Source organism: Myodes glareolus, chromosome 3 (genome assembly GCF_982192425.1).
Source record: "Myodes glareolus chromosome 3, mMyoGla1.1, whole genome shotgun sequence".
In the NCBI taxonomy this organism is placed as follows: Eukaryota; Metazoa; Chordata; class Mammalia; order Rodentia; family Cricetidae; genus Myodes; species Myodes glareolus.
This window is the reverse complement of record NC_142028.1, coordinates 46,075,438-46,095,654: the sequence shown is the minus strand read 5'-3', so window position 1 is coordinate 46,095,654 and position 20,217 is coordinate 46,075,438.

The following is a 20,217-nucleotide window of genomic DNA, read 5'->3' as shown; positions in this document are numbered from 1 at the left end:
GACAGTTAGTGCTTCGAACTGCTGAGACATCTCTCTAGCTCTAAGAGTATTATTTTTATAGTTTTTTTAGGTAGGTACAATATTGACAACTGTATTTCAAAGTTAATTTATTTTAAAACTCTTCTGCAGATATTCCTCTTGCACCTCTTTGCTTGCTTCCTATCTCTTTGTGTTTTGTGTTGTTTTGTTTTACCAATACTGTCTCAGTATGTTTGCAGGAATCAAAGTATGACTCACATCAATTTCAAAGGAAACTATATACAATTATATAATATGTTTACTAGTGCAAATTAAGCTGATAAAGTATGATAAACATTAATTTTAAAAAAACAGAAATTATTCTATATGGTTTTATAATATTGTAAGGATTTGTAATCTCTTCTCATTCCTACATTTTCACAGTTATTCCTTAAGTTGACAAGTATATGTTGGGGGAAATTATAATAGCATCATTAATTTAGAACATTGATTAGAGGAGGCTCCCAGTATGAAAACTGAGCATGAAACAATAGATATTAGAATCAAATTATATGACATATCTGTGGATTACAGAGATAGAGTTGGAATGATCTCCATTTCTATAGCAAGTACAACTTGCTATCACTTTGGGAGTCCTAACAATTTTCTTCTGTCTCTGTATATACAACATCTCTATCAGTGTGAAAACTAACCTTACAATTACCCTCAGTGAATAATTTTATTCTGTCACTGACACTGATACTTTCCTAATTTTGTTTGTGTGTGTGTGTGAGATGATGGTTTCCATGAGTCTGGAGAATTTGCTATCTTGTTTTTGTATTATTTCTAATGACTATAGTAGATCGAGTACAAAGGAGCAATACAAAAGATATACATAGAAGGAAACAAAGAAAGGAGACAAAGAATTAAGGAGGTAAAGAAGGAAGAAAGAATGAAGGAATGTCCTCATGGCTATAATGAATTATTGGTATTAAAATATTTAGTTGACAAATTCTCCTACATTCTTAGAAAATCACTAGAGCAAGATGAAAAAACAAAATAATTACTTACTGCACATCTTGTCCTTGTTTTTCTTTCTTTGTTTTTTTTGCCTCTGTGCTCTTTCCACATGTAGCTAGGCAAAACTTGCTATTTGTTTTCTGTCTCAAATATTTCTATCTATTTCTGAAACTAACATGAATGAAATCATAGATGTGTCATTGTTTTGAACCTGGATGTTCAACCCACCACAATTCTTTGAAATTTTATTCTTGTTTTTAATACATCATCAGTTAGCTCTTGTTCACTGCTTAATTAATAACTCCTAATATGAAATTTCCATGATTTCTTTCTTCATTCACTTTTAGTAGACATGTGAACTCTAATTTTTTCTAGTACAAGCAAAAACGTTAGAGAAACTCAGTCTCATACATTCCTTGCAGTAACTAAAAAGGATCAATCTCTAAGGAACCTTTTTTTGAAGGACGAGTAAGACTTTAAGTTTAGTCCCTACAAATCACAGAAAAATCCAGCATGGCAGCCTGCAATTTCAATCTCAGGGGTGGAACATGGGAGGCAGAGGCTGGTGGTCCTGCACTCCAGGCTATTTTGCAAAGTTCCCAATGACAAATTGTATGCCACTGAGACACTTTATCTCATCAAATGGGACATCCTTCAACTATAAATCCCCAGGTTGTTCTAAGACCTCCATGTACAAATGCACACACACACACACACACGCTCACAGAGAGAGAATGAGAGAGAGACAGAGAGAGACAGAGAGAGACAGAAAGACAAAGACAGAACACATAACTTTTGACTAATAGTTAACTAAATAATTAAGTTATGGCATAAGTAAAAAATTAACAGTTATGTTTCTTCTAATCTACGAACTAGCTCAAAAATGTAACAGAATGTCTCTTTGAAATATTTTGAGCATTTCACTGCATTGGCATTTCATTAAAAAATCTCTAAATGTTTTTTTATTGTTGCATAAATGAATCTTATAGTAAAGAATAATGTCAGCAACTGGTTACTTAACTATTTCGCTAATTCATAGAACCAATGTTTTTAAGTTTTCAATTTCTCTTATTTCTTTTCTTTATTTTCATTTCTTTTCTTTTTGTTAATTATAAATTTGATTCATTAGTTCAATTTTCTTTTAATATGTTTTAGTTATGTAGAGCTACAAAATTCTCTTTATGGATACTTTATAGTATACAAAAGTTTTGTGTAAAGGTTTTGTGTGTTTATGTTCATGACTGCTACGGGGTTGTACATGGGCCGTGGCACATTTGGAGATGAGAGGACAAGTCCTGGTCTTCAGCCTGACTTGAGGTGGTTTCTTTATTGTTTGTCACTTTGCTGCATCCCCCAAGATAGCTGACCCTAAACTTCTGAAGCATATCCCTTATTCATCTACCCTCTTCCTGTGGAAACATTGGGACCACAGAGGAGCACCACCATACCTGCCTTTGCATCTGACTTTACATGGGTTATAGACAAATGAATTCTGGTCTTCAGGCTTGAATGTTAAGTGTTTTATCCATTGAGTCATCTCTGCTGGTGTCACACGAATTTCAAAATGCTTTTTCGAAGTTTTTCATTACAATATAAAAATTTGAATTTCCATTCTTCTTTTATTCATTGTGAGTTATATAGTAGTACATTTTTTACTTTTCATGTATTTACATATTTTAAAACATTTAGCTTACAATAGTATTTAAATATATTTTAAGCATTTATACAAAATATTTATAGAATACATGTAGACAAATAGTATGGTCTATTTCAATACATGTTCTAATGTATTAGAGAATTTATATTCTACTGTTAAGTGGAATTTTCTAATGATATCATGTTACTGAATAAGTCCAGTTTGGTTGATAGCACTCTTCTATTTGCTTAATCATTTGAACTACACATTTTTGTGTTATTTTCAATATAAAATAATAAAAAAATTCAACAAGTGTGGATTTGTTCTCCTCTTAGTTTTATCAGTCCTTCTTGATTCATGTGTATATATAGAATGTGCTCATTAATAAAGAAAAAATTCCATTTTACAAATAAGCATTTGGAAAACATGCATGAAAAACAAATCTGCATTTGAAAGAAGGCAAAAGAAAACCCTTGGGGAAAGGGATGTGATTCATGTAGGTTTCGTGTTTTCAACCCGAAATAAAAAATAATATAAGTGGGAAATTTTTATGTAAATGAAAATTATTTTCCTTTTAGTTTATTGAAATATGAGAAAATATTTTTTAAAAATATAATGTATAGTATGGTTTATAATCCATTTAAAAGTGAAGTATGAAAATAAAAAGATAAGAAATGGTGTTTAAACTGTATTTTATTTTATTTTTTGTTTTTAAGAATATTTGCATTGATTGCTGTTTAGGTATACATAAAAATTCAACAGACGTTCCCTTTCCAATGTAGATAAAGAATATTATCGTTTCATTCTTTTCCTTCAGTAAACAAACCTGAAACTAGAAAAACTAATTTTCAAAACAGGTATATCATAACTATCATAACACTAATATAGAAATAAAAATAAAATAAATGCATGTTGAAGAGCTATTTCATTCATAATATGAAAAGCAGGGTTTTAGACCCAGAAAACTGTCTTGTTTTGTTTTGTTTTCAAGCTGCATTTTAAAATACCGTGACTTATAGTTATGAGTGCTTGTTTTTCTTTTTCAAAGTTTATTAAATTATGAAAGTTTCCATTTCTGCCCCTCCTCCCAACACCCTCCCACTCCCCCCTCCCCCTCCTCCTCCCTCTCCATCCCTAAGAGCAGTCAGGGCTTCCAGCCCTGTGGGAAGTTCAAGTTCCTCCCCCCTCCCTCCAGGTCCAGGAAGGTGAGTATCCGAACAGACTGGATCCCAAAAATCCAGTATATGCAGAGGAAACAAGCCCCAGTGTCATTGTCAGTGGCTTTTCAGAAAGGCTCCGGGCCAGCCACATCCAGAGAATCCGGCCACATTCAGAGAATCTGGTTGGATCAAGTGCTCGTTCAGTCCCAGTCCAACTGGCCTTGGTGAACTCTCATTAGATCAGTCCCCTTGTATCAGTGGGTGATCGCACCCCTCGCGGTCCTGAGTTTTTTTTTTTTCATGTTCTTCCTCCTTCTGCCCCTCATTTGGACCATGGGGGGCTCAGTCCGGTGCTCCAATGTGGGTCTCCGTCTGATTCGCCATCCATCGTCGGATGAAGGATCTAAGGTGATAAGCAAAATCTTCATCAGTATGGTTATAGGCCAAGGCCGGTTCAGGCACCCTCTCCTCTGACATCTTTTAATTTTTCAACAGCTATTATGTTACCAGTAGTTTGTCAAAAGTGATAAAATATGAGTATTAAAAACTACACTTAATTGAGAAGAGAGAAATAAAAGTAAAAAAATAGAACAATAATACATCGTAACTAGAAAATAAATGGCTGTTTTTATACTAAAAACAAGTCAAGTTGGTATTCATAGTAAATATAAATGGTCAAAATATTTATAAATTAATTATAATAATAAAAATGGATTTATTTAAAAATGCATTTCTTAAAGCAAGAGTCTATTTTATGCTGCTCAGCTAAGCTATTCTGTTACAAGTTGAAAGATCCAAAGAAAAATAGTATATATAGAAGAAAATGTCTACAAAACAATGTACTGCTACCAGAAGATGTATCCCAGATTAAAATAATTTAGAGATATTCCCAAATATAAAAATTCTATGCAAGCCAGGCTGAGTTGCTGGTCACTTACCAGACGATAATTGAAACCAATGTTCTTCTTGCAGTCATGATACTCAGAACACCCCAGGGCAAATGCTTTACATGACACCTTCCGCTTTTGGAGGGACAATTTTTAAACAAATCCAGGTTTGATTTTCTACTTTACGTACTTGATATTTTTGAGATAGGATCTTTCTGTGCAATCATGGCTGTCCTGGAACAGGCTACTGAGACCACTCTGGTCTTGAACTCTCAGAGATTTTTCTGTCTCTGCATCTGAAATATTGAGATTAAAGGTACATATCACAAAAATAAAATCATAATGACAAAATACAAAAAAAATGATGCAATGTCCTGGAATAGTACAAATGGTCCAATATGAAGCTAAGAACATAAATCATTTGAACACAATTCTAAAAATCACCTTAAGATGACATAAAGTAAGCTTGTTGTGGACTCTTACTCTAACATCTTATTCTGATTTCACATTACTGCAAAGCTAGTGTACACCTACTTCTTTATTTTTAGCCTTAAATATTTTAGTATTCCAGTGCACCCCACTTATGCTGCTCCATCTTCCAGCAACTCTTTTATCCACAATTGTACACCTAGAAGAACTGTGCTGATCTTTCAAAGCCTAATTCAGATAAAAATCTAACCTCTGAATGCTTTTAGACTTCCTTTATTTGTGTAACTTTGCTAATACTTGCATAGCCATAGACGGTTTCTGTATTTTAATTGTTTTTTAACTTGTGATGCAATCCATAAGATAGGAAATACTTTTCATGCAATGTAGTGACTATAAGAAAGTTTTTAAATTGTGTAAATTTATATGTATAAACTATCAGCAAGAAAATACTTGAATCACTGATCACTCGTCCTATAAAACAGAGGTTTCACAATAATGGGTGATGGTATGTATTCTCACACAATTTCTTCTTCCTGAAGTAGTTATTAATTTAAGCAAACTGTGAAAATACTCTCTGAATTTCTCATAAGGGTTATGGTGAATGTGTAAGGACTGTTGTCTCCAGTCTTAATTAAGTCCCATTAAATGGAATGATGTATATTAGTATATGCAAACACTAATGCTTTTGTAAGCAAATGACATTCTCTAATTAAATGATTTTATCATTCTTTTCTTATACCCAGAGGGTGGGAAAAAATGAGGCAATCATAATCACAGAATTATAAGAGATTGTATTAGTAAGCAGCATTGTAAAATGGATGTGACAATATCGTTTTGTGAGAAATGGTATGTGTTAAATGCTGACTTGCACAGAACATCAAAGTGATCTCATCACATTCTCTTTTCTAGTTATCAGCAGTGACAGTTACAAGAGGGAACTTACACTCCACCTGGCATCTATAGTCTTCTATGAGATTAGAACATAAAATGTTTATCCATTTTTATGTTAGGCTAGTGTTAGTGTTGCTTGTTTAGGGTTGAATACAGGGTGTCTGTCCTAATAGAGGAGATAGAGAGAGGAGAGAGAAAGAGACAGAGAGAGTGAGAGCGAGAACAAGAATGGGGTGTGGGCAATCTTTAGTGAGGTAGTGAGGAAATGGAAAAATTATTAGATCACAGTGCAGAGATGGGTCTAATCTTAGGGTTGTTCTTTCCAGAGATGCTCATAAGTGAATTACAGTTTCCAATGGGCAAACTGCACTTAATATGTAGTATAGATTTTCAAGGAAGAATGAGATTGTGAGAGCCTGTCAGTCACACATCATAGGCACTGGTGGAGATTTTCCATTCCATAACTCCTTGAATTTTTAGCTCAACTGAAAGGCAGTTGTGTAGTTAAATGTAGACATTGAAAAAAAACTTGGCAACAGTGAAAGTTTTCTTACCAGACAATGACAAGAAATTCATTCATTATCAAACACATGAAAATCCAAGGATTTACTGTCTTACATCATTCACAATACACATTCTGCATGTCTTCATGCTGTGTTGTGAGAGGGAATATGGCCTGAAATACCCAGCCTTAGAATAAAGACAATTTTGCATTATTAATTGAATTACTTTTAAATAAACATACAAAGTTGTGTTTTCCTTCAGAAAATTAATGTTTTATTTATGTAAAATAGAATTTTTTATCACCATTCTTTAACAGGCATAAAATTAGTATGCATTTGAATTGTATTGTGTTAGAAAACTTAATCTGAAAATTTTCAATTTGTGTAGATGTATAGAATTTGATTGAATTTGAATTTATAATCCAAGGATTTTTAAATGTACCCAAATATAATTCTTCCATTTTGTACTATGTATCTGTGTAAAAGTAGCATGTTCAACCTGGAGGATTATAAAATTAAGACATCAATTGACGCTGAACAGGGTTAAATATGTGACATTTTCTTCTATCTCAAATAATATCCAAGATATAATCATTTATTAAATAACCATGTTATTCACAATTTTCCATCATATTAATAAATTGTAAAATATCTGCACATCATAGAATTTCTTTACCTTAAATTTCTTTATGATTTATTAGCATTAAAGGTTTAAATTACATACCAGTATTACACACTTACATATTTGGGTTGCATAAAAATTTCTCAGGCAGGAAAGGATTATGAGTGCAAAAACTTACAAAATCCTTGTTTAGTTGACACAAACATCTCAAAAACCCTCACCCTACAACAAGAAAACTTCTCTTTGAAATAGATGGACACCATTACAGAAAGCCATAAAATAAACATCAAAATGTAGAATTCTTTAGATCAGCATCTAAAATATAACTCTTACAATAAGGATCAGGAATTATTGCAGAAGACGGATGGAAAGACTGTAAAAGTCAGACAAGTGTTTGTTGTGGACTGTATCTCCTAGGAATGTCAGAAGATACACCCATGAAGTCTCATCAACATGATTATCTAAATGAAGTCTGAACAAGTACAACAATAATAAACATGCTAGTAGTAATGTGACAGGGGAAAGTTCAGGGAACCTCAACCCCACATTAAGAACTATAGGCAACAGAGGTATGCTCAGAGATGGGGAAATATTCTTCTCCTGGGAGGAGCACACCAGTCACTTATCCAATACCAAATATTCAGCCCTGAAAAACATGCACTCGGGTAACAGTATATAGACGGAGAAGTTTACACTTAAGCATTTAGGAGAGTATGTATGTGTGTGTATTGTGTGCATGTAATAACAAAAATTAATAAACAAAGAAGTCATGGAAATGAAAAAGAGCATGGAGGGGCATATGAGAGAGTCTTGGAGTGAAAAAATGTGAGGAGGAAATGATGTAATTATACTATAATATCAAAATATTAGAGCTGTAATTAAAAATATAGTGATATATAGAATTGCCTATTAATGAACATTTTGAAGGCTGAATATTTGGGGTCAATATAAATAAGATATTAATCCAGATCTGGAACTGCAAAAGGACTTCCAGATATGACTCCAGGACTGCTGTGACTCTTGATACAGCCTAAACTCTGGCTATCTTGGTTTCTTCATTATTTTTTCTTTTGGTTTCCAATTACTGTCAGTGGAGCAGAAACTACAGAAGCACTCGAGAACCTCCTATTGAGAAACAGAAAGAAGGAAGTAATTGGTTATGCTATGTTGCTTTATTGTATAGTTTCAAGGACTGTAAACTATAGCCCAAATTTTTAAGTCTCTATTTCTCTATTTTCTCCTTCTGGAAGAATATAAAATATCATCAATGTAAAATCATTTAAAAATTAAGAACCACAAAAATTAAACCATGTCAATTTTATCACATCAAATGTTTAAAAATAAAGACATGGCTAATTGAAATTATAGAAGCTACACATCAGAGTTAGAGTTGGCTTTGTTGCAAATATTTTCAGCACAGGATTTTCTGCTGTATCAGAAAAACAAACAAACAAACAAATAAAAATTAAGCCTGAAATTCACTGTAGAGAATAACCTGGCCTCCCTGTTCACAGTCCTCCTGCTTCTGTCTTTTGAGTGCTGAAACTACAGCCACAAGCTACAATTTTCAGATTCAGCAGAGAAGATTTAATTAATGATTTATTAATTAAAGAAACTTCTTAAACATCTTTAAATAGTAAAATAGTGAATCCAAATTTTTTTCAAAAATAAACTGAGAGAAGATATGAAAAATGATTAAAAGCAGGAAGGAAAGGACAGTTTGGAGGGCTGGTAAAGAGAAGGAAGAGATAAAACATGACCCACAGCACTGTGAAAACAAAGGGTAAGGAAATGGAATGTGGTAACTTTTTAGAGCATGGGGACAGCCAATAGGATCAGCCTGTACAAATGAAGAAACATGAGTGTGGAAACGCATACTCAAAGTGTAGACCATAGCAAACTCAGTTCTCTTTAGATTGAAAGTCAGCATGTGTGCTTATGAACACTAAAGATTCAGACAGTTAGGAAGAAAAATGTCACCAACCTACAGACTATTCACTCATGATTTATATCAAATAGATAAAATACAAAAATTAAAATAAATCAGTAGTCCATGAAATCTGCAATAATACTTCATTCTTGGGGCAAAATATCTGAGTGCAAAATACACATAGATATTTTTATGCTTCTCGTTTTCCAACCTCTCATATACTGTCTTGTGTGACCCACACTAAGCAGATACAACATAGTGGACTAGAAAAGGGAAAATATTGCTCCACCTTTGTTAAATTGGCACATTATCTGTCTACTAATACTATACTGTCACATATAAATAAATGTCTTTGAAATGTTGATTGTTCAGGAGTTTGCCTAAAAGCTTAAGCACATAAATTAACAAGTCCTCCCAATATAGTTTAGAACATACAGAGAACGTTTCCAAATGTCAAAAAGCAGAAGGTAGGGTGAAGATCTGTCCACATTTTATGCAAGGGAAAATAGCTCATCTGTTCTCTCTGTTTCTTTCCCCACTAGTGTATTTATGTTCACACACATACAGACACACACCAGCTATCCTTAATTATATCAGCAGTATAAATCGATTATAGCATGAATAATGAAAACCCAGAGACAGATATTGGGGTTCAAGCTGAAGATCAGGAAAACAGCTAAGCCACTGCAAAAGTCTTACCTCTACCAAAGACGGGTGACAACAGACTGAGCCCTGAGCCTCCGTCTCCCACCGTTTTTATATTCAACTTCTGGAATTAAAGGCCCTTGACTCCCTAGTTCTGGGATTAAAGGTGTGAGTCACCACCACTTGGATCTATTTCTGCACTGACTTTGTGTAGCCCAGGGTGGCCTTGAATTTACAGAGATCCATGTGCCTCTGTTTCCCAAAACCTGGGGTTAAGGATGTGTAACACCACTGCCTGGCCTCTAATGGCTTAGTTTTACCTTCTGATCTTTAGGCAAACTTTGTTTATAAGACATAAATAAAATATCACTATAATTGGTGGCAAAGTAAGCATACATGTGTTATTAATTATGATTTCATTCCTGACTTCTGCTCTTGTTTCTTCGTATTATTTTCATCGTGTTATTCAATCTCCTCAAATACAGTCAATAGAAACATAAGCTGTAGCACCTTTGCAAATAAAAACATCCAATAATTATTTAATTTTGTTTCCACACTATATCGTTGGAAATGTTTTATCAGAGTTATTAAGCTGTGAAATTTGGTGTGTAGGGCACATTTTCAGAACCTGTAATGATAGTGAAGATTTAGCTTTAGACTCTCTGAATGACAGCTGAATCCCTTCCAGTTTCAGACCACAAAGAAAACTTGAGTTGGCAAATGGCAAAAGACCTGAGTGAGGAATCAGTAAATCGTGCTGAAGGCAGTTGCATGGATTTTGCTTAGAAAATTAGGAAGCAAGACTCGCTCCTGATGATGCTCAGAATGAACTCTACTTACTCAATGTTAGCATGCCTTTCTTAACATGTATAGTGAACTATGCTTCCTCTGTGTAAGCATGCCCTTAACATGTATAGTGTAACATGTATAGTGGACTAACTTCTTCAGTGTAAGCATGCCCTTCTTAATGTGTACTTTTGTGGTTGTTTCCTCATCTTTAAACCTCAGAATCATCATCTTCATCGGTCCTCTCTCCTTTTTTTTTAATTTTTTTTTCTTATTTAAGGAAGTCAGCCACCAGTGTGCTAACTGCCGCAAAGGACTTTACTGTCAGGAGTCAGTCAGCTCAGTACTTGCTGCATCTAAGTTTTAAGCTCCACCCATATTAGTTTGGAGTGAAAAGGAAATAAATATGTATGCAGTTTTAAATTGGACTTTCTCTTATGGATTACTTGAATTGTTGGCAGTGTTGATGAAGCAGTTTTACTTACTTATTTTTGGAATATGTGCATTCTTTTATTTAAAAATAAAAAGCCAAGCGGTGGTGGCTCATGCCTTGGATACGAGCACTCAGGAAGCAGAGACGACAGGCACGTCTCTGTAAGTTCAAGGCCAGCCTTGTCCAGGACAGGCTCCAAGGCTACAGAGAAATACTGTCTTGAAAACCATAAATAAATAAATAAATAAATAAATAAATAAATAAATAAATAAATAAATAAATGGCTATAACATACAACTACCATGTAAGAGGAACCCCAATTTGCCATGGAAAGCTATGTGATGCACTAATCCTTCTGAAAAAATTTGCCTTTTAAACTTTCTTTTCCTGGATCTTTGATGAAGTGTTTGTGTAGTAGCACTTATACATCGCTAAATACATAGAGAATGCGTAATTGTAGCTTAACCTTTATTTATTTATTTATTTACTTACTTACTTGCTTACTTATTTATTTATATGTTTATTTTTTTCAGCACAAGTTGTCTCCAGTTAATTGTTTGGGAAAAATGTTTACCTGAAGTCAAGGTTTTATACTTAGTCGCTTTATTTTTTTTCTTTAAGATTGAAGAAAAAAACCAATGTTATGAATGAACTGATATAACAGGACGTCAGTGGGGAAAAGAAAGAATTTTGATGATTTCTTCTTGGTGATGTAGCTATATCCAGTGTAATTGATGAAAAACACAAATAGTTCAAACAAAACCATTAATTTCTGTCCTATCAACACACTTTTAATTAGAAACATTTAATTAGAGTTGGCTAAATTTTCTCAGGAAGATTGCAGACTGCATATTTAAGTTGTTTAGATACAAAGAAATGTATTCTTTTCAACATTTACTAAGTACAGCACATAGCTTCCATGGTTGAAAGTATTTCCTGGGAAATATTCCTGTCAGAATTATTCTTTATCACAAAATTTATGGGAATACAATGTTCTCTCAGGGTTTATTAGTTATTAAGCTTTGCTGTTTTAATTGTTACAATAAATAAGATGCCTTTTTAATGCATTCGTGCCATTTTATGCTATGTCATATTTTTATGGCAAGCAATAAATGTGTTTGATGTTCTTGATGCTATTTTACTGCACAATTTTTTTTAGCTTTCATTATCATGAGCATTTTTGACATGAATTAAGATGACATGCAAATCTGCAAGCTCATTTCACTGTAAAGAAATCGCTACATTGTTGTATTCATGGTGGCCTTGACTCTTTGGGAGCAAGCTTTGTTTTCACGTAAATATGACAGAAATCACTTATTATAAGAGGTTCTCCTTTATTGTTTCTGATATTCCACAGCCATTAGTGTATAGAAAGCACACAAATATTTCAATTTCTTAAAAGTTAATGAGCTAATTATCTTTACTACTAGGTTGAATGATCTTTTTATAGATTAAAAGCAAACAGAGGTTTTTGTTTAATTTTTATGAGTGTTTTGCTTGTATGTATGTATGTATGTGAACCACGTATGTTCCTTGTGACAGAAGAAGTCAGAAGAGAGCATTGCATTCTTTTGAAGTGGAGTTATAGGTAGTTTTGAACTGCCAAGGGGTGCCTTGAAATAAACCTAGGTCCTCTATAAAAGAAATAAATGCGGATATCCTCTATGCCATCTCTCCAACTTCTTTTAATATTTTTTTTTCTGAAGGCATTCTACTGCAACATGTGCCAAAGTAAATATTATATTAAACAATTTCATAGAAAGTACTTGTTATTACTCAACAAAAACTTATTAAGAGGTTATTAAATATGAAAGCAAAACCTCACAAGAATTAAATTCTTAAATGGTTTCATGTACTGATTTCCAGATTTTTAATATGTACACAATTAATATTCATGCTGTGTGTCCTGTAAGTATTAATTTGCAAGTACTCCTTTTCCTTTAGTGTGTACTTTTAAGGCTGGATAATTTACTTATAATAATGTTAAATTTTGAAAATAAATATTTTGTTAGACTAGGTGCCTGCAGACAGTGACAGGGAGATTCTAAACAAGCAAATGGCAGCTCTGTGTTACATTTCATCCCTTTGATTTATGATTTGTAATACATAGAACACCTCCTGGCCTAGGAAACACCTTCAAAGGCATGAAGATGTTAAAGAAGCTAATTTGCTTTCTCTCTGTGTATCTCATGAGGTCTGCCTTTACACCATTTTGATTTCCATTTACTGACTTTATTGGGACAGGATAATTGTGTTGTAAACATAGTAGAGTACCACTAGACTTTCACAAAACCAAATTTGTAATTGTCACTGTCATATAAACTTAATGGCTACACAGATTGTGCCTATTATTTAATAGGTATTTTCTCCTTCCATTTAACTATCCTAAGAGTGGGTACTGCTTTTACCCGCTTGTTATAGCTGATAAATCAGTGGGATGGTGTGCAAATAATCTGTCTCTTGTTGTCTTTTAGAAGAAAGGATCCATGATTAGAAAAGCAGCTATTAAAATCTTTCCGGTCAACTACAAGTATGATATTCAGTGCTACTCAAACAAAAGAGTACTATACACAGCACCTAAGATCTGCAAGATCATTTTCCTACTAAGTTCCTCTTGGTTACTCATTTCTTCATGGGATTAGTCAATATGCATCTTCTGTTGGATTTAGAGGGAGGGATGTTAGAGGGAGAAAGGCAAGAGTTCCTTTCAGAGGCAACCATGCAAATTGTTTAAAAGATTGTAAATCTACCTAATTCACATGTCATTGAGAACAGAGAAGAATTCAGTAGAGCAATACAATAGAATAATCATCTCTCTGTATGTTTGTGTGTCCTTGCAGTGTGTGTATTTGTGTGTCTGTACATGTGTGTTTTGTGATATAAATGATAGAAATATGTTAAATAAATAATAAAAAACATAATAACATATTGGATATTTCTTAGCATATAGGAAGAGAAGAAACCTTGTAAGCCCTGGGGAGGAGTCAAACAGAAAGAGAATCTGAAGAGAGGAATTTGTTGTTAAAGATATGATGTGGGATTCCCCTCAGTATGCTATGAATATGTTTTATTAACATTGGTTAATAAAAAAATTCTTTCAGTCTATAGCAGGGCAGACTATAGCCAGACTGGAAGAGATATTTATAGAGAGTAATGGAATAAAGGAGATGCCTTTTATGTATTTATATTGTATATTTCATAAAAAACTGTTCATTAGAAAATTGATTCAATATATATTCTTACAAAGAAAGCTATTTCATAAATAAATAAAAAAATAAATAAGTAAATACAAATACCTTTTCCAAAAGTGTTCATCAAGGTGTTATCCATTAGCATCTCAAAATAGGTCCTAGGATGGTGAAACAAAATAGATTTCATAGATGGGCAAGGGGATGGGAACAGGGGCATCAGGTGTGAAAGTGAGATAGGTTTGAGGGAGGGAATTTGGGGAGAGACAGTTAGGTTAGAATTGAGAGGAATTTGAAGGATGGTATGGAAACCTAGAGCAGCAGAAACTTTCTAAAGTATATGAAGACAATCTTAATGAAGTCTCCAAATAACATAAATTGTCAAGTCCCAACTGGCCACTTCTTGTCACCAAAGAACCTTCTAGTACTGGGACAAGGCTGCTTTCAATTGAATTATTGTTCAAAACTGCCCCATGATAATCCCCCAGAAAACCAGATTCTTGCCAAGACAATAGGGTTCTTTCTACAAACTGACAACAAGACCCTATTGCTAAAGAAAATACTCACATAACTCTTTGAACATGAAGATGTTCATTTGGTGCCTACATGCAAAAGAAGAAATTTAAATATCAACTTACTCACAAACCCTTTGATCTTCAATGATTTCCTGCCTTCAAAATATACTAGGAAAATGGTGGCATAAGGCTTATGAGAGTAACTAACCAATGCCTGCTTTGAATTAAGGCCCCCACTTTAGCAGGCTTAATTAGATCACCATTCCCCATATCATGACATGGAGACTTACCATTAATTCTGCTTGGCCTTAGCTTAGACTTATTCTAGCTAGCTGTTTTCAAACTAAAATTCACCCATTTCTATTTATCTATGTGTCTCCCTAGGGTCATTTACCTCATCTACATATTGTTCACCCTGCTTTCCTGCTTCCTCTGTGTTTGTCTGGCTTGTCTCCTTCCGGCCGGCCTCCTACTGCCTAGCCTTTGGAAGGTTGATTGATACCTCTTTTCTCTCTACCAGCTAGCCCTGTCTATCCTACCTACCTAGCTTTGGCCATCCAGTTTTTTATTAGACCAATCAGGTGCCTTTGACAGGCAACGTAAAAGAGCAACATATCTTTTTTTGTTGTTTGTTTCAATTCTTTTAAATTAATTTATTTATTTATTAAAAATTTCCACCTCTTCCCCGCCTGCCTTTTCCATCCCCCTCCCCACCTACCCCTCCCTCTTTAGTCTTAAGAGCAGTATGGTTCCCAGCCCCTTAGGAAGTCCAAGGTTCTCCTCCCTCCATCCAGGTCTATAAAGGGGAACATCCAAACAAACCAGGCTCTCACAAAGTCAGTCCATGCAGTAGAATAAAAACCCAGTGCCATTGTCCTTGGTGTCTCAGTCAGCCTTCATTGCCGGCCATGTTCAGAGTGTCCATTTTGATCACATGCTCCATCAGTCCCAGTCCATCTGGCCTTGGTGAGCTCCCATTAGATCAGTCCCACTGTCTCAGTGGGTAGACGCACCCCTCGTGGTTCTGACTTCCTTGCTCACGTTCTCCCTCATTCTGCTCCTCATTTGGACCTTGGGAGCTAAGTCCAGAAGAGCAACATATCTTTACATAGTTAAACAAATGAAGCATGAACAAAAGTAGCACGCCTTTACATTGTTGAATACCACAAGCTACAACATTCTATAGTAATTGCTCAGCCATCTTTTCAGGAGCAACTTATCAGAACCTAGGGATCAGATAAAGGCTGAACAAAAAGGAAGGCTTTGGGGGTTATTGCTTTATGAATAAAGTGGTTGTCCCTTGCTATAGATTTTTCACTGCAACTGAATTCCTTTTCTGTTACATATTTGAGAATTAATCCTCACAGTCCAGAACTGTTTTCTATGCCTCTGAGCTATATGAAAAGAGTTTCCCATTGCCAGGCCTCCGTTCCTCTTTCTTAGGTAAACACAGAGATCTGCCTTTCTGCAACTATCTTTATCAGCAGGCATTTGGTCAGTGCTTAAGGTCCAGGAGGCATATAACATTCCATTTAAGATATTCTAGAACATACAATTACTACCTGCCCTAGCTGCTGTTCAGGTTTTACCTCGCTCAAAAGATTCTTAGCACTTTATGCTCACATTCACCTCAGTTTACTGATGATGATTTTAGTTCAGGAAACTTACTGCTTGTGTTCCACTCTCAAGGACAGCAGAAGAGATCTGGGCCACTGACTCACAATGCCCATGATCTGAACAGCTGATAACAGCATATCCTGGAACTTAAAATTTAGAGGCCTAGGTACCTTCTTTGTACCACCTTGAGCAAAACTCCAGACCTACACCTGTAGAAACAGCAACATCTGCTATATGTGCTACGCATTCAGGAGCCAATAGCTTCCCCCGACCATTTATGTAGACTACTCGGTCACCCATTTATAGACTTGCTGGGAAAAAAAGAAGTGGCACACTGACGTAAACAATCTGTGCCCTATTCATAATTTTACTAAAAATAAACATTTTAGATTTCTATCCACCACCTAAAAATGTAGTGTAGTGCACTAACCTTCCCCTCTAGAATTCACTAATGCTTAGTTTCTTTCTTAACTGGTGCGGGAGAATTATCTGTATTCTGTCAATAATATTTAATAAAATGCTGATTGGCCAGGCAGGTAGTATAGGCAGGAAAGCCAGACAAGAAGTAGGGGCGGAGCAAAGAGCATGGGAGTATTCTGGGACACAGGAAGCTCTCTCTCCAGCACTCCTGCGCAGATCACCGAAGAGGCAGCATGTAACTTGCCCAGCTGAAAAAGGTACCAAGCCATATGGCTAATGTAGATAAGGATAATGGGGTAACATAAGTTATAAGAGTTAACAAGAAGCCTGACCTAATGGGCCAATCAGTTTATAATCTTATGAAGTCTTGTGAGTGATTTTCTTTGGGCTTGCCATGTTACATATGGTGCCAACGTGTAGACAACTGTATCCACATAAAGCCTGAGACAGTTTGGGAAGTAATTCTAGAACAAAATGACAGCATTGTGCATGGTTTCTTGGTAGCAGCAATTTCTCGGGTCTGCTCTGCTTGCTAGAGGCAAGCAAGTGCTCTTATCTAAGAGAGGCTTCCTGACTCAGCTTTAGCTGCAAAACCTTGCAGCTCTTTAAGAGTTCCTGCCACAAAACACTTAAATGGTATTGATGAAAAGCTGAATGCATGCTTTTCGGGTTTTCAGCTGTAGCAGGAAAAAAGCTGTGCATTTTTTAAAATTCCGGCTTTCTGGGCCATCCTGCCAGGGCAAACTCTGACTCTTTCAGGCAGGCTGGCTGACTAAATGTGGTCTGTGAGCAGAATGCTGCAGCTTGCTTGCTAGTAAGGACCTTGAAATGCCATAGAATTGTGGCAATAAAAATGGCTGCAGTCGGTACCTCAGCCATGAGGCTGGAAAGCTAAGGAATGGACTAATTCCAGCCTTAAAAGCCACAGTTTTAGTCCTCTCCTTAAAGACTCATGTGGTCAGAGAAAGAGAGATATACAGTAAAGAGAGATTCAAAGATGAAGAAAACCTCTAAATGGTTTACAGCGTGTTAAAAATATATGCAGGCTAAAAGATTAAAGTCATTAAAAATAAAAAAGAAAGAAAGGGAGATATAGGGTGTGGTGGTACACACCTTTAATCCCAATGCCTGGGAGGCAGAGGCATATTGACCTCTGTGACTTCAAAGGACAGAGGTAGAGATTTACCTCTGTGACTTCAAGGTGTGGTAGCACACACCTTTAATCCCAATACCTGGGAGGCAGAGACAGACAGATCTCTGTGAGTTCAAGGTGTGGTAGCAAACACTTTTAACCCCAGCACTGGGGAGGTAGAGACAGGCAGATCTCTGTGAGTTCAAGGACAGCCTGGTCTACAGAGTTCTTCCAGGACAAAGATATACAGAGAACCTGTCTCAAAAAGTAAAAGTAAAAATGAAAGAAATAGAGGTTAAAATAAAGATGGAAAATGCACAGAGAATCTTGATACTGTATGCTGTTATGCTCTCTTTGAATTGTTTGAATGCTGAGGAAGGAGCAACAGCTGCTAAAGGACTGTTGTTTGTAAATACTGCTGAACTAACCCAAGATAGGTATTTTGAAAATACCTCGGCTTCAAAACTGAAGTCAAAAGGTTTGTTACTTTCGAGAAGAGATTTTGCTTTTGTTTCCACAGAAAATGAGAGGTTGTGGATTCATTCTGAGTTAAGAAAAATCCAGTATGATCAAGGAAGGCCACCTGAGAAATCTCCGACAGGAACAGATGGCCTAGATGTCTGAGTTCTTCATCCAGAACAGGTTCAAGACTGCTGCCTGAGATGATCAAGACTCACAGGATATTCCAGTCAGGACTTGATGATATCTAAATTTTCTTTAGGTCCCCATAAGATTATCAGCACCCCGAACCAGCAGGAAGTAGCCTGAAATACTACGCCCACATTCCCAACAAATGGATTATGGGTATTTTCCTTTGTTTAAAAAAAAAAAAAGAGGGAAATGGTGCGGCAGAATTATCTGTATTCTGTCAATCATATTTTAATAAAACACTTATTGGCCAGGCAGGTAGTATAGGCAGGAAAGCCAGACAGGAAGTAGGGGTGGAGCAAAGAGACGGGGAGTATTCTGGAAGCAGAAGCTTGCTCAGCCACTCCTGCGCAGACCACCGAAGAGGCAGCATGTAACTTGCCCACCTGAGAAAGGTATGGAGCCATGTGGGTAATGTAGATAAGGATAATGGGGTAACATAAGTTATAAGAGTTAATAAGAAGCCTGACCTAATGGGCCAATCAGTTTATAACCTTGTGGAGTCCTGTGTGTGAAATTTATTGGGGCTTGCCGGTTGTGGGGTACTGGGTGGGACGGAAACCCCAACAAGCCAGCCCCCTCAAGCTACACTTAACTAATTGTGTTCATTAAAGAGTTCATCAGATGTGTACTAGTCACTCTCAGAAATCTCTTTTTCTTTCTCTCTCTCTGCCCCTCTCTCTCTCTCTCTCTCTCTCTCTCTCTCTCTCTCTCTCTCTCTCGTGTGTGTGTGTGTGTGTGTGTGTGTGTGTGTGTGAAAACTTTTATCTGATTTTCAATGGAGCAAAAGAAATCTGGCCTTGAAACTGGCTAGGCTGGGAACATTTGTAACAAGGGAAACAAGTAATGGGTAGAACAATATCTAATGATGGATTGAATAGAGGAGAATAAAGAAACATGGACAGATTATTCCCATTGTGAGTAGACTTCATTACCCTCACATTTTTAGCCGCCCCCCTTTAGCTTATTGTGGCATCTTCAGTTGAACCTTGAACAGAAGCCTTAAAGGCTAGAACTTTTCAAGGCTCCCATTAATTAAACAATTATTCTGTAACACAAACAAATGCAGCACATTTTTATATGTTTAAACAAATGTTTTATTCCACAAATTTCCACTTTTTCATCTAAATAAAAAGAAAACATTCTAACTTTAACATAGTAAAACTATATATAATAATAAAAATTATTAGGAATGAATTACACTTACAATATCCAGTCCATATGTATTTGTGAAATTCTGATAAATTACTTCATTATCTGTCCTATCTTGCTGAGTCCTAATTTTTTACCTAATTTACCTTACATCATAACTAAGGAAAACTGTAACAATAACTATCTTTTCTTCTACTCCACCAAAGACCCAGAGGGATATAATATTACCTGAATAAGTACAAGGTGAAGTGCAAGCCCCTTCCAAAAATACAGAAACAACAGTGTAATCTGGCTGCCTAGACAGTCATTAATTCATTTTCTGTAACATTGGGGCATCTATCTATGGCCTATATGCCTAGATTATCTTACAGACTTTTCTAGGAAGCAGGAACTTTGAGAGATGTTCCACCCTTTCTTGGCAAAATTTGAAAGTCCCTTTCCTTGTGTCTTTCATGGCCAATTTGGATGGTATATTGTTAGCAGTCAAGGCACGGACAGTTTCTTGTCCAATTGGCTAGATTTGCCACAATGAAAGCAGATATATTTTGGAGATTCTTCAATGCCCACCATCTTTTCAGAAGTAGAATGGTACTGCCAAGATCAAAAGTCTCTAGCTGTCGTGAAAAATCTTAGGTTATTAAACAT